General features: G+C 47.3%; 1 protein-coding gene and 1 long non-coding RNA gene across 2 annotated transcripts in view; one reads left to right on the forward strand and one right to left on the reverse strand.

The window, feature by feature from the left end:
- LOC102462653 (uncharacterized) overlaps nt 1-11187 on the forward strand; it is a 45445-nt gene that overhangs the window by 8586 nt on the left and 25672 nt on the right. The gene's annotated exons all lie outside the window — the stretch shown is intronic.
- LOC142831104 (uncharacterized) lies at nt 539-11164 on the reverse strand. The gene is made up of 2 exons (XR_012906772.1): nt 6882-11164; nt 539-3648 (listed from the first exon to the last, which is right to left on the reverse strand). It is a non-coding gene; the product is annotated as an uncharacterized LOC142831104 (long non-coding RNA).

An 11187-nucleotide genomic window follows, 5' to 3' on the forward strand; every position in this document is an offset into this window, starting at 1 on the left:
CCTGGCTCTGCATTGTGTCCAAACAGAGCATGGATGTACACAGAAATGTCGATAGAATCGTGCTGGGAGATGGTGTCAAAGCTTTTCCCACGGTATTTACTAACGGTCCCATGGAGATTCTACGGCCAGGCTGCTATTTTGCCACCACCACGGTACGATGCCCTCCCAAACCATTCCTCAGACTGCCGCTGGAAGCCAGGCAGCACCGAGTCTGGCTGCAGAGGGAAACCCGCACTGGCATCCAGAAGCAGAGCCCGGGTTTACCTGTTAACCGTCAGTAGGGGTAAGCCAGCCAGAGGAACAGCAGCCTGTGGACAAGAGTAGGATCCTCACAGATTGTTCCATGTACACCTGCTGCACAAGTGTGTCTGGAGAGACCTGTGTTTGCGGCCAGCATAAGAAGAGAAGTGGCCAGTTTTGTTCTGAGATGCACGTTAGTGAAATGTTGCAATCTTTGTCATGACTAGTGTCGGGGACTCAAACCCAGACAGCTTCAGTTCGTTGTCTGACCGCAAAGAGACAGGCAACACCAGCAAGGTCTAATCACAAAGCTCTTTATTGAAGAGTGCACACGCCAATAGAGAGCAGCCAGTCTCTCCGAGAACCAGCCCCCGATTCCTATAGCAAGTAGGGTTATATAGACAGTTCCGTCGCCTCATAGACTATTTACTTAAGCAACTCACCCCCCTTTGTTAGTTAGAAACTTCTAGCATGGGTGCATACCTTGCCAACTATACAAGGTGGCCTTGATACATTAGCAACTTTCTTATTAAGACAGAAGGCGAGTACCAGACAACGAGGAGACGGGGAGTTTTCTTATCGGTTTCTTAAGCAAGCTGTTCAGCTCAGCAAGTACAAAAATGCAGCTGTTTGCTTATCTCATGCCCTTGCTCAACTCATGTCTCAAATTTTGTTCAGGGACTACCCAGAACCCCTTGCTGGACTCTTCTCCCTCTGTCTTAGCATAACTGCCCTAGGCCCAATTTTCTGTGGCCTAACAGTTCCCCCTTTGTCCCTAGAGTACCACAAAGGGACTCTTGGGACAACCTCGCGGTACTGGATGGCGCGCTGATCAGAACCTTGTTCATTATATTTTAACATCATGAGTTTCACATTCCTTTTGGTAAGGGTCTGTCTTGTGTTTTTTAGAATACAAGAAATACAGCATTTAATTAACAAGAAACAGCAATAAGCACAAAAGACTATAACCAATACTAGAACTATTCCTTGCAGAATCCAAGTTTCCACATGTTCAAACCAGCCTTCCCACCAACCCCAGAGGGTCCAGTTTTTCTTGTCTTAGGCTTTCCACAGTTCTTTTAATTTCTGAGGCATCTTCCTTTACTTCCTTGCTGGTGTCAGAAATATATACCCAGCATTCTCTTCCCACTAAGGCACAGACCCCGCCCTTACTTGCTAGGACGTAGTTTAGGGCCATCCAGTTTTGGCTTTTTCTACCCTGGCTCCGGAACTATTACATGTTCAGCAGTACTCTCCAATTGGGGTCAGGGCTAGGCGGATATACCCTGGGTTAGTAAACCCTTTATCCTGCCAAGTATTATTTTGGGCCCAATTTACTAAGCAGTGTGCCATTCATTTGAGTGTTGTTCAGTGGGACTGGAATTATTGGGATACCTCCTTTTGAATGTACAGGACTGAGAGCACATATCCAGCAACCTGTGGAATTAAATTTTTGGGAAACTTGGTTCATTAAAAGCATAAACACTTTTGAGCTATATAAATTATAACTGCTAAGTATTAAAAACAAAATTAAGCATAAGTTTAGCATGTATTGTTTGTCCAGCCTTATGCTGGCTGTTCTTCAGGACTTTGTAGTTTGCTTCACTTATCGCTGTAATAGGGTATGAAGATTGGGAAGTTGACGGGGAGTTTCAACCACATAACCAACACTTGGATCAGTGTAAAGCTTGAGCTTTAACTACAGTGGCATGGATATAGGAATTTATGAATTTTCTTTTCACTCATTATCAGTATTCAAGGGAGGGCTCCTCTAATTGGAGCCTGAACGTGTTACATTCCATACCACTGAAAAAGAAAGACGACAAATAATAAACAGATTGCAAACCCAAGAACCTAGGCAAGGAAACGAGGCCATCTTTCCGGGAAAGGACACCACTAATCTAAGGCACTCTCAGTTGAAGGCGAAGCTTCAGGTTGCCTAAGGGGGTAGCAGTTCATTTGCCTCGGGCACAGATGTCATTTGCTTCTGGTTCACCCGATTCGCGGTGGGGTGAACGTGCGTGGCTCCCTTGAAGTCCAACGTCGTCTGCTTCTGGGCCTGGATTGCCGGTACCAGGCCTGCACTGATCCCCGTCTACTTCCGGACCTGGGTTTCTGGTACCAGGTCTGCGGTGCTCCTTGTTGGGGCTAACCTATGTAGGCACTGGAACCAGTTTGCAGTGGGAGGCGTGAATCCAGGTGGGCAATTCCTCGCACTTTACAGCAGTATGGGTGGTCAGAAGCACTTGGTAGGGACCCTTCCACCTGGGTTCTAGGGCAGTCTTTCACTGTGAACTTTCACGCAAACTCAATCTCTAAGTTGTTGTTTATGGCACGGCTCAGTCAGGGCCTTCTGGAAGGCGTCCTTAACCTGTGAATGATAAGACTGTACACACCTCATAAGTTCCTGACAATACTTGACTATGCTTCCTTTAATAAGTGTGGCATCAGCCAGGTCAATTTTTGGGCTGCTTAACAATTTCATAGGTCGGCCACATGCAATTTCATGGGGACTGAGTTCAGTTTTCTGATTAGGAGTCGCTCTCATGCTCATTAGGGCAATCGGGAGTGCTTCTACCCATGTTAAGCCAGAGTTCTTACATATTTTTGCAAGTTTGTTCTTTAAAACCCCGTTTCATTTCTCTCCTGCTCCTGCGCTCTCCGGGTGTCACGCGCAGTGCAGTGCTTGTCTGACAGAGTAGTACTTTTGCCAGTTTTTTTAAACAATTTGCCCAGTAAAGTGGGTACCTTTATCACTGGAGATCACAAGGTGTATTCCTCATAATGGGATGTAATGATTTAGAAGTTTCTTTGCCACTGTGATGGCATCAGCTTTCCTGCAGGGAATAAGCTTTTACCCATCCCAAAACAAGCAAACAATAACCAACACATATTCAAAAGATTGACATTTAGGCAATTGAATAAAGTCCATTTGTAAATTCAAGCATGGTCTCAAAGGCGGAGGTCTGGTTGCCGGAACTGTCTTTACAGGTTTACCCACATTGTGGGCTTGGCAGACAGGGCAAGCCAGACAGTAATCTTTGGCTGCTTGGGAGAATTTGGGAGCAAACCAATTTTGTTTTACCTTTGCCAACGTGCGACAATCCATGGAGCACAGAGGCAAGGTGAGGTAGCAAGACCACTTAGGCAACAATGCAGCCATCAGAGCTGCACCACAAGTGGTCTGGGTGCAAGGTGCACCCTGCCAGTCTCCACTCCTGCTTTCCCGATTTGGGGGCTTGGTCTTGCAGGAGGGCCAGTTCCGAAAGAGATGGCAAAGGAGCTGGCGATGGTAGGAGAGAAGGGAAAAAACAGCAGGTACAGGAGCAGATTCCGCTACATTCCAGATAGTACAAACTGCATAGCCTGCTGCTAAAACTTCACTAGATTTATAAAGGCAAAAACCATCTGTGTAAAGCACAAAGTTAAGATTATTTAAGGGACTTAAATTATTCTTTCATTAAAACAACAATATTGTACACACAACAATGCTCGAAATACATATATCACAATTAAGACACACAAGACCAATGTGGATAGAACACAGAACATAAACTTATTATGTCATGACACAGAACCATGGGTTTTTTTTCTTCAGTTAACTTTTCAGCTGATATTAGTGCTTTTTAATGATCTGAAAGACAAAGAAAACATTTCTACCCACATTGGGGTGGTGCATTATATTTTAGAATACTTTTTCTTTATAGATGTTCTTTGCTAATTTTTTTATTAGCCTGCTATTACCTAATGGTATGCTTTGTTTTGCACACCAGCTTCAGAGGGTTTGAGTAAATTACTTCATTGTTCAATTATTAAGTTAAAGATGGCATGCTTAAGTTTCTCTCTTGTACTGCAGACTAGGCCTTTTTTTTTTCTTTAATGTGTGAAGCTTCAAATAATTTACTGCCACAGAAACTTTTTCTTAGAACAAGGCCCTTGCTAGTTACTATTCCAGCAAGCAAAAAGGTTTTCTTTTCCTGAAAAGAATCATATACAATGTTACAGGCTTACTTATGGGGGACAGTGCTCCCCCCCTTCCAGAACAGACAGGCAGTTTGCAGACACACACAACCTTGGATCTGAAAGCAAGCCAAAAGTGCTATCAACTTAGCCTTGAACAGAAACACAGTGAAGTTTCTGGGCTTGGATTTTTAAAACAATAATTAGTTTCCTTGGAAGACACATTTAACCCTTAGGGTGCAGGTTTTACAAATTTACAATGTATAGCTTTTATTTTTTATGCAGTTAACTAATAAAGTTTCAGTAGAATTCCTTATTTCTCTATAATAGATTTAACAAAATGTCTGTAGCCTAATGTTTAAACTTGATTGTTTCTTTGCCTAGATGATTAAAAGAGGCTGCAAGAAACAAGGAGTCATTTTTAAAGCAGGTTTCCCTTCATATATAACAACAATCGCTTAATTCCTGCTTATGGTCTGTCCTGATTCCTGCTAAATGACTTTTCCCAATGACACTGGTTTATCCAGTATTAATTTGGTAAGGAGGGTAGACTTTCCAATTAGCCCCACCCTTCCTAATTCCTTTCGGTAGGTAAATCGGAATGTTTAGTATTGCAGTCAGCTATTACTAATTTTAAACTTCTCAGTATAGGGTTTTCATAACATCTATGCTGCAGCAGTTGATCTATGCTGCTGACTCTGGGGTGAATCACTCGCCCATGTTCTGTGAGGAGCTTTATGTTGCAGAATGTGTCTCCTTGTTACGGCAGATTTAGCGTCTAGTGATTACATCTTCAAATTCAATTTCTACCGGTTGACTTTAAGGTGGCTTTTAGGTTACCTCCTCCCACGCCCTCAAGCCAATTATAACAGCGTGTGAGGGAAAGGTTTTACCTGTTTATTTTTTCTCTGGACGGCCCCTGCTCGTGTGTTGTGAAACGTCCTTGGGTTGCCTGCGATTCCAGCCGGAGAGGCTGTCGTTATCTATTTGCTAACAAGGGCTTGAGAATCTCCTGAAGTTGCTCTTTCCTACTCCTGTATTGTGTTCTGTGTAAATGTTTCCAACCAAAATGCCTAGGGTCAATATGGCTTGATGGCCGGCAGGCATTCCTTCCTTCAGAATTTGGAGAAATACTTTCCACAAGCTGTTAAGTCTATTTCAAAACTTGGTGTTTTGCTTTGGATCGGGCAAGTTTGTTACAGGAGCCCGTGTTTCCAAAGGGAAGAGCTAATTCCTTTCAGTTATTTTTTGTGTTTCCTCTTTATCTGTGTATGCATCATAAAGAGGGGTAGAGGGTGATGTTGTGCCGAACTCCCCCCCTACGCTTGGTTGATATGGGTGTGCCAACTGAGAAATCCTTTTTTTTTTCTTTTTTCACTTCTTGTGCATTATTTTGGCACAGAGGCGCTGCAGCAGTTTGTAAGTTACATCTTTCACTGCAGGGCGGATTTTTGCTTTTCTGAGCTTTACTTTCATCCCTCAGGGCTTTAATTTTTCCTCTTTTCCAATTCGTTAAATGCTTACAGGTCCTTGGACCATTATGCACGTACATGTAGTACACAGGGGTGCCTTTCGGCAGTGTGGGGGGATCTGTTTAGACTAACCCCCACCTAAACTAACTCTACACACTCCAAAGAAAGAGTCTGCCGGGTCTAGAGTGTCAGACCTTAGCAGCTTATGAAATAAGGGGAATCGTCACTACCTTATATACCCGCTGAGTCTCGAGATTCAGCTGACCCACTACCTCAGGCTTGCAATCAGGGTTTGGTCTGAAAGGACATTCCCTTTTCCAGTGTCCTGCCTCACCACAATAGTGGCACTCATTATGACCAGGGTCAACACTACCTCCGCGTCTTCGCCCTCTTGCTATTCCACCCCTTCCCCTTCCAATAGGTCCTCCCTGATTACCACAACTCCACCCGCGGCCCCCTCCTCTGCCTCCTGCCACAGCCATTGCCAACAGCGATCCCTCATATCCTTCTGTTTTTCCTTCCTTCTTTTTCTCTCTCTCTTCTCCTCTTTCCCATTGTACACCCGTGTCACAATGCTAACCACTTCAGGTAAACTTTTCCCTTGCATCCCGTCTGAATTCGGATCCTAATTAGGCTCAGCGGTGAGCATACCTCCCCAAGCTTGATTCTGGTGATATGCTACAGCCTTTTCTTTAATCTTTTGATGCTCATCTTCCGTGAGGAGGGTATCCAACAATTGGTTCACATCAGCCCAGGTTGGCAGATGGATAGAGAAAATGGTACGGAATGTTCTTTCTACCACCTCCAGGGCATAGGGTAGGGGAAGTTTAACAGACTCCTCCATACAAACGGCCTGCAGGGCCATCTCCCTCTCTTTTGGCTTATAATTGTACCATACAAATAAATATTCCATTTGTCCCGGTCTAAGACTGACCAATACATCTCTCAAGGCATCCATCTTCTCTATGGAGAAAGTTCCGCAGTCTGGACAATCATTAGTCGGGGACAAATGGGCAGTAAAAGAAGGCCATTGAATTTGACATAAATTTCTCATTTCTGACTTAGCTAAACCGGTTGTTCCAAAGATACCCTTCCAATCTCTGAGTACCAGGCACAACGGGGCGTCCCCCGGGCAGTAAGCCAACTTGTCCCATTTTCCACGGTTAAGGGACTCTAACCCTAACCTCTCAATACCGAGCGCTCGCTTACCTGTCCAGGGACTCGAACCCCGAACACTCCAGGGACTCGAACCCCAAACACTCCTGGGACTTGAACCCTGAAGACCTGGATCCTACACAACGGGTAGGTCGACGTTGCTGGATTTCTGCGGGCTTCGGCTGGTTCACAGGACATGCCTTATCACCGACGCAGGGATCAGGCCACCGGGCAAGGCTCCTCAAAGCCGGAGGATGCGCGCTGCATTGCTTCAGAGTCTGATCCCGCACCGAAGAGTCAGACGAGTCTCATCTGAGGTGCCAAATTTGTCGGGGACTCAAACCCAGACGGCTTCAGTTCGTTGTCTGACCGCAAAGAGACAGGCAACACCAGCAAGGTCTAATCACAAAGCTCTTTATTGAAGAGTGCACACGACAATAGAGAGCAGCCCGTCTCTCCGAGAACCAGCAACTCACCCCCCTTTGTTAGTTAGAAACTTCTAGCATGGGTGCATACCTTGCCAACTATACAAGGTGGCCTTGATACATTAGCAACTTTCTTATTAAGACAGAAGGCGAGTACCAGACAACGAGGAGACGGGGAGTTTTCTTATCGGTTTCTTAAGCAAGCTGTTCAGCTCAGCAAGTACAAAAATGCAGCTGTTCGCTTATCTCATGCCCTTGCTCAACTCATGTCTCAAATTTTGTTCAGGGACTACCCAGAACCCTTTGCTGGACTCTTCTCCGTCTGTCTTAGCATAACTGCCCTAGGCCCAATTTTCTGTGGCCTAACACTAGTACATCTGAAGAAGTGAGCTGTGCCCACGAAAGCTCCTGATCCCATCGACATGTTTTGTTAGTCTTTAAGGTGCTACCAGATTATTTGTTGTTTCTTAAGTTTATTCTGTACAGACTAACTTGGCTCCCCCCTGAAGCTTCTGAATAGGACAGTCTCTCTATCGCTAGGAGTCACTCTTCCAGACCAGACCCATTTCCATCAGCTAAGGGAAAAATCTCAGAGGACCTGAAAGAATAACCCGACCCATCCCTTGCCACCAAGCATGCACCCGCTGTGTGCGATTGATTCAAAGGCCTCAATAAAGACACGAGTGATGCAGGTTTCCAAGAGTTTATTTTGTGTGACGCAACCTGCCGCAGTTGCTCTGGCCTTGTGGAAGCCTGTGATATCCCTTGGTTTCACGGGAATGCCTCCCTCAGGGTGACAAGGCAGGGAAGCAACACCCACAAATGTCAGTGCCCCTCATGGTCAGTGGTTTCTCAGGGCCTCCCTGCATATTGATGGCCACCGTGTGGGCCCTCTGACAGCACGGGTGTCTGGCTATTCTAACTGCCCCCGGGCGCTGTCCTCAGTGCTCTACCCACGGGCAAACACGGCCCCCGTACTCCCCCACAAAGCATGCGGTCGCCACCGTGGGGATATGATTCTCCAAACGGCCCAGCCTGCCATAGAGACACCTCCATCACTGTCCCCTCCGCATCTGAGTCGGCTCCCTCAGTTACTCCTCTCTGCTTCCGTGCCTGATGTGCTGAGCACGCTGAACCCAGCATGGCACAGACGTCTGGATCCAGGATTTCCCACAGCAGCCGGAAGCCCAAGTAGGGCTGGGAAGCAAAGGGGGCTGATGGGGCATTTTTCGTGTTCCCAGAATGCCTAGCAATTGACGGTACGGCCGGTGCTCACTGAGGCCTGTGGCTCGTTTTCGGGGGTGGGTGCATGAGGCTAAAGCTGACCCCATGGCAAGCTGGCCTGCCAAGTCCCAGCACAGCTCGCTCCATTTTGTCCCCAGCACCATGCCCCTTGTCAGATTGGACAGGGGGAGGAGCCAAACCTGAGTGGGAGGAGCACTACCCCTGAACTGGACTCGCTGGCGCATCACAGCGGATATCAGCTGTGTGGCAGGGAGCTGCAGTCAGTGCCCAGGTGGGTGATCTGGTTGGGAGAGGGGCGGGGGGGATCGCTGGGGGGTAAGGACAGGGGGATTCCTGGTGGGGGGCAGACAGGAAGGGGTTTGCCTAGTGCCCAGGAGGGGTGAACGTGGCCCCAGGAAGCCGGTGGCTGGTCCCTGGGGTGCTGTCGGGGAGCCTGGGGCGCAGACGAGACCGGCTCTGCCCAGCCGCTCCCAGACTGTCAGGACAGGAAAACATGTCACCTGCAGCTCTAGCGCGGAGCTGGCTCTTTAACACCACACCCCAGAGGCATCCTGTCCATAGGACAGATCTGGGTGTCTGCCCCAGGCCCTCAGCTTCCATGGTGGCCGCCTCAGCTCTCGGAGGGATGGGTGAAGGGGTATTACCACGGGGCCTGGTGCCAGATGGCATCAGGGTTTGCCCCCCCACCTCGACCCACAGCAGGAGCCTGAGCAAATTGGAGCCTGTTCCGCTGCTCCCGGCCCCATCGCCGACTGTTTTATAAGAATTATGAGAACAAATATCTTAATCTGAATATGCGGCGCTATCCCCAGGAACAGGACTGAGTCCACATGCTCCATCCTGCTCACGGTGCTGGTTTTACAAATCCAGGGACCAACCCTCTGGCCAGCTGACTAGTTCCACGCTTCAGTGGAATGCCGCCTTCAGCGCCACAGGGGCATGCTGAGTCCGTTGAAATCAACATCAGCACAGCCTTGGTCTTCAGTGGGGCTAGGATTTCACTCTGTGGGGCAGATTCTGCCGCCATTAGACACCCCGCTGTATGTCGGGTTCCCTGGGTTTCCGTGCGATTGCCCACAGATGGCCCCCAATTGAGAAGCAGAAAAAAAAATACTCTCTATCCCCCTCACTATCCTCAAGCTAGGATTGCCAGATGGTTTCACCAAAAATACGGGATAGACTTGACATGACATCACAATCGACATCACATCTTATTGCAAACATACCAAACAGTTCTAGTTTCTCAATTTGTTTCCCAAACAGAAAGCACAAATACTGGACTCTCTGGTTCAAAACTGAACACCTGGCAACCCTACGAAGGGCCGGGGCTAGTAGATTTTGGGGGGAGCCTGCCTAGGCTCTGGGGTGGGGGCCAAAAATGTGGAGTTCAGTGCACAGGAGGAGATGGCTGGGGGGAGGTTGAGGGGGGGTCTGGGCAGAAGGTAGGGCGCAGGAGCGGGCTGGGGGTGCAGAGTTGAAGGAGGATGCATGAGCAGGGTGGGGTCTGGGCAGGACATGGCGTGTAGGAGTGGGGTAGGGCGGGGGGTCTGGGCAGGAGGGGGATGGGATGGAGTGCCTACCTGGTGCAGCTCGGGGGGGGGGGGGTACAGGTAGCCCCGTATTCTATTTTTCCATGCCATTCATGATTGTCTAGACTTCTAACATATTCCCCCATCCTTTAGTCATTTCTTTTCTGAGCTGAAAAGTCCCAGTCTTATTAATGACTCCTCCTAGGAAAGCTGTTCCATACCCCTAATCATTTCTGTTGCCCTTTCTGTACCTTTTCCAAATCCAATAGATCTTGTAGCTGGGGTGACCAGATCTGCCTGCAGTAATCAAGATGAGGGTGTACCGTGGCTTTAGATAGAGACAATATGGGATTTTGTCCTATTCTCAATTCCTTTTCCTAATGATTCCCAATATTCGGTTCGCTTTTTAGTTTTCAGACTGCCACTGCATGTGGAGATGTTTTCAATGAGCTATCCACAATGACTCCAAGATCTCTTTCTGGAGTGGAAACAGCTATTTAGACCCCATCATTTTGGGATCTATAGTTAGGATCCTATTTTCTCGTGTGCATTGCTTTGCACGTAGTGACCCTGAATTCCATCTGCCTTTGTGTTGCCCAAGCACCCAGCTTTGTGGGGTCCCTTGGGAACCCTTTGCAGTCAGCTTTGGAGTAGTCAGTTTATCCCTTTTTCAAGAACACATATGAGAACTTTAACAGCCATGATCCAAATGCAGATCCTTGTAGCACAACATTTTCCCCCTTATTTTTAAGTGGCGTACCCAACAATGTTTTCATGACAATCTAACACAGTGTTTCGTAAACTGTGTTCCACAGCTGCAACAAGGCAGTCGGAGGTGTGCGGCAGAGAACAACAGTTCAAAATGGCCACCCTTAAAGGGGCAGGCGACCTTTTTTTTCCCCTCAATAACTTTCCCCTCATCTTTTTGGTCAATAACTTTTCCCCAGTTTCCCCTCCTTTTTTTTTCTTTTTGCTCAACAAAAAAATCCTTGATGTTCATCATAAAAAAAAATTGTTTGGTGTTCCTCGGTCTTAAAAAGTTTAAGAAACACTGATTTAAAAATTCTTCAAATACCTTTTGATATTCTTAATCCCCTTCCCCCTCCCTCTTTTTCTAACAAACTCCCTGCCCCAAGGGCAAAGCTGCAAGCAGCCTGAACT

Source organism: Pelodiscus sinensis, chromosome 12 (assembly GCF_049634645.1).
Source record: "Pelodiscus sinensis isolate JC-2024 chromosome 12, ASM4963464v1, whole genome shotgun sequence".
NCBI lineage: Eukaryota > Metazoa > Chordata > Testudines > Trionychidae > Pelodiscus > Pelodiscus sinensis.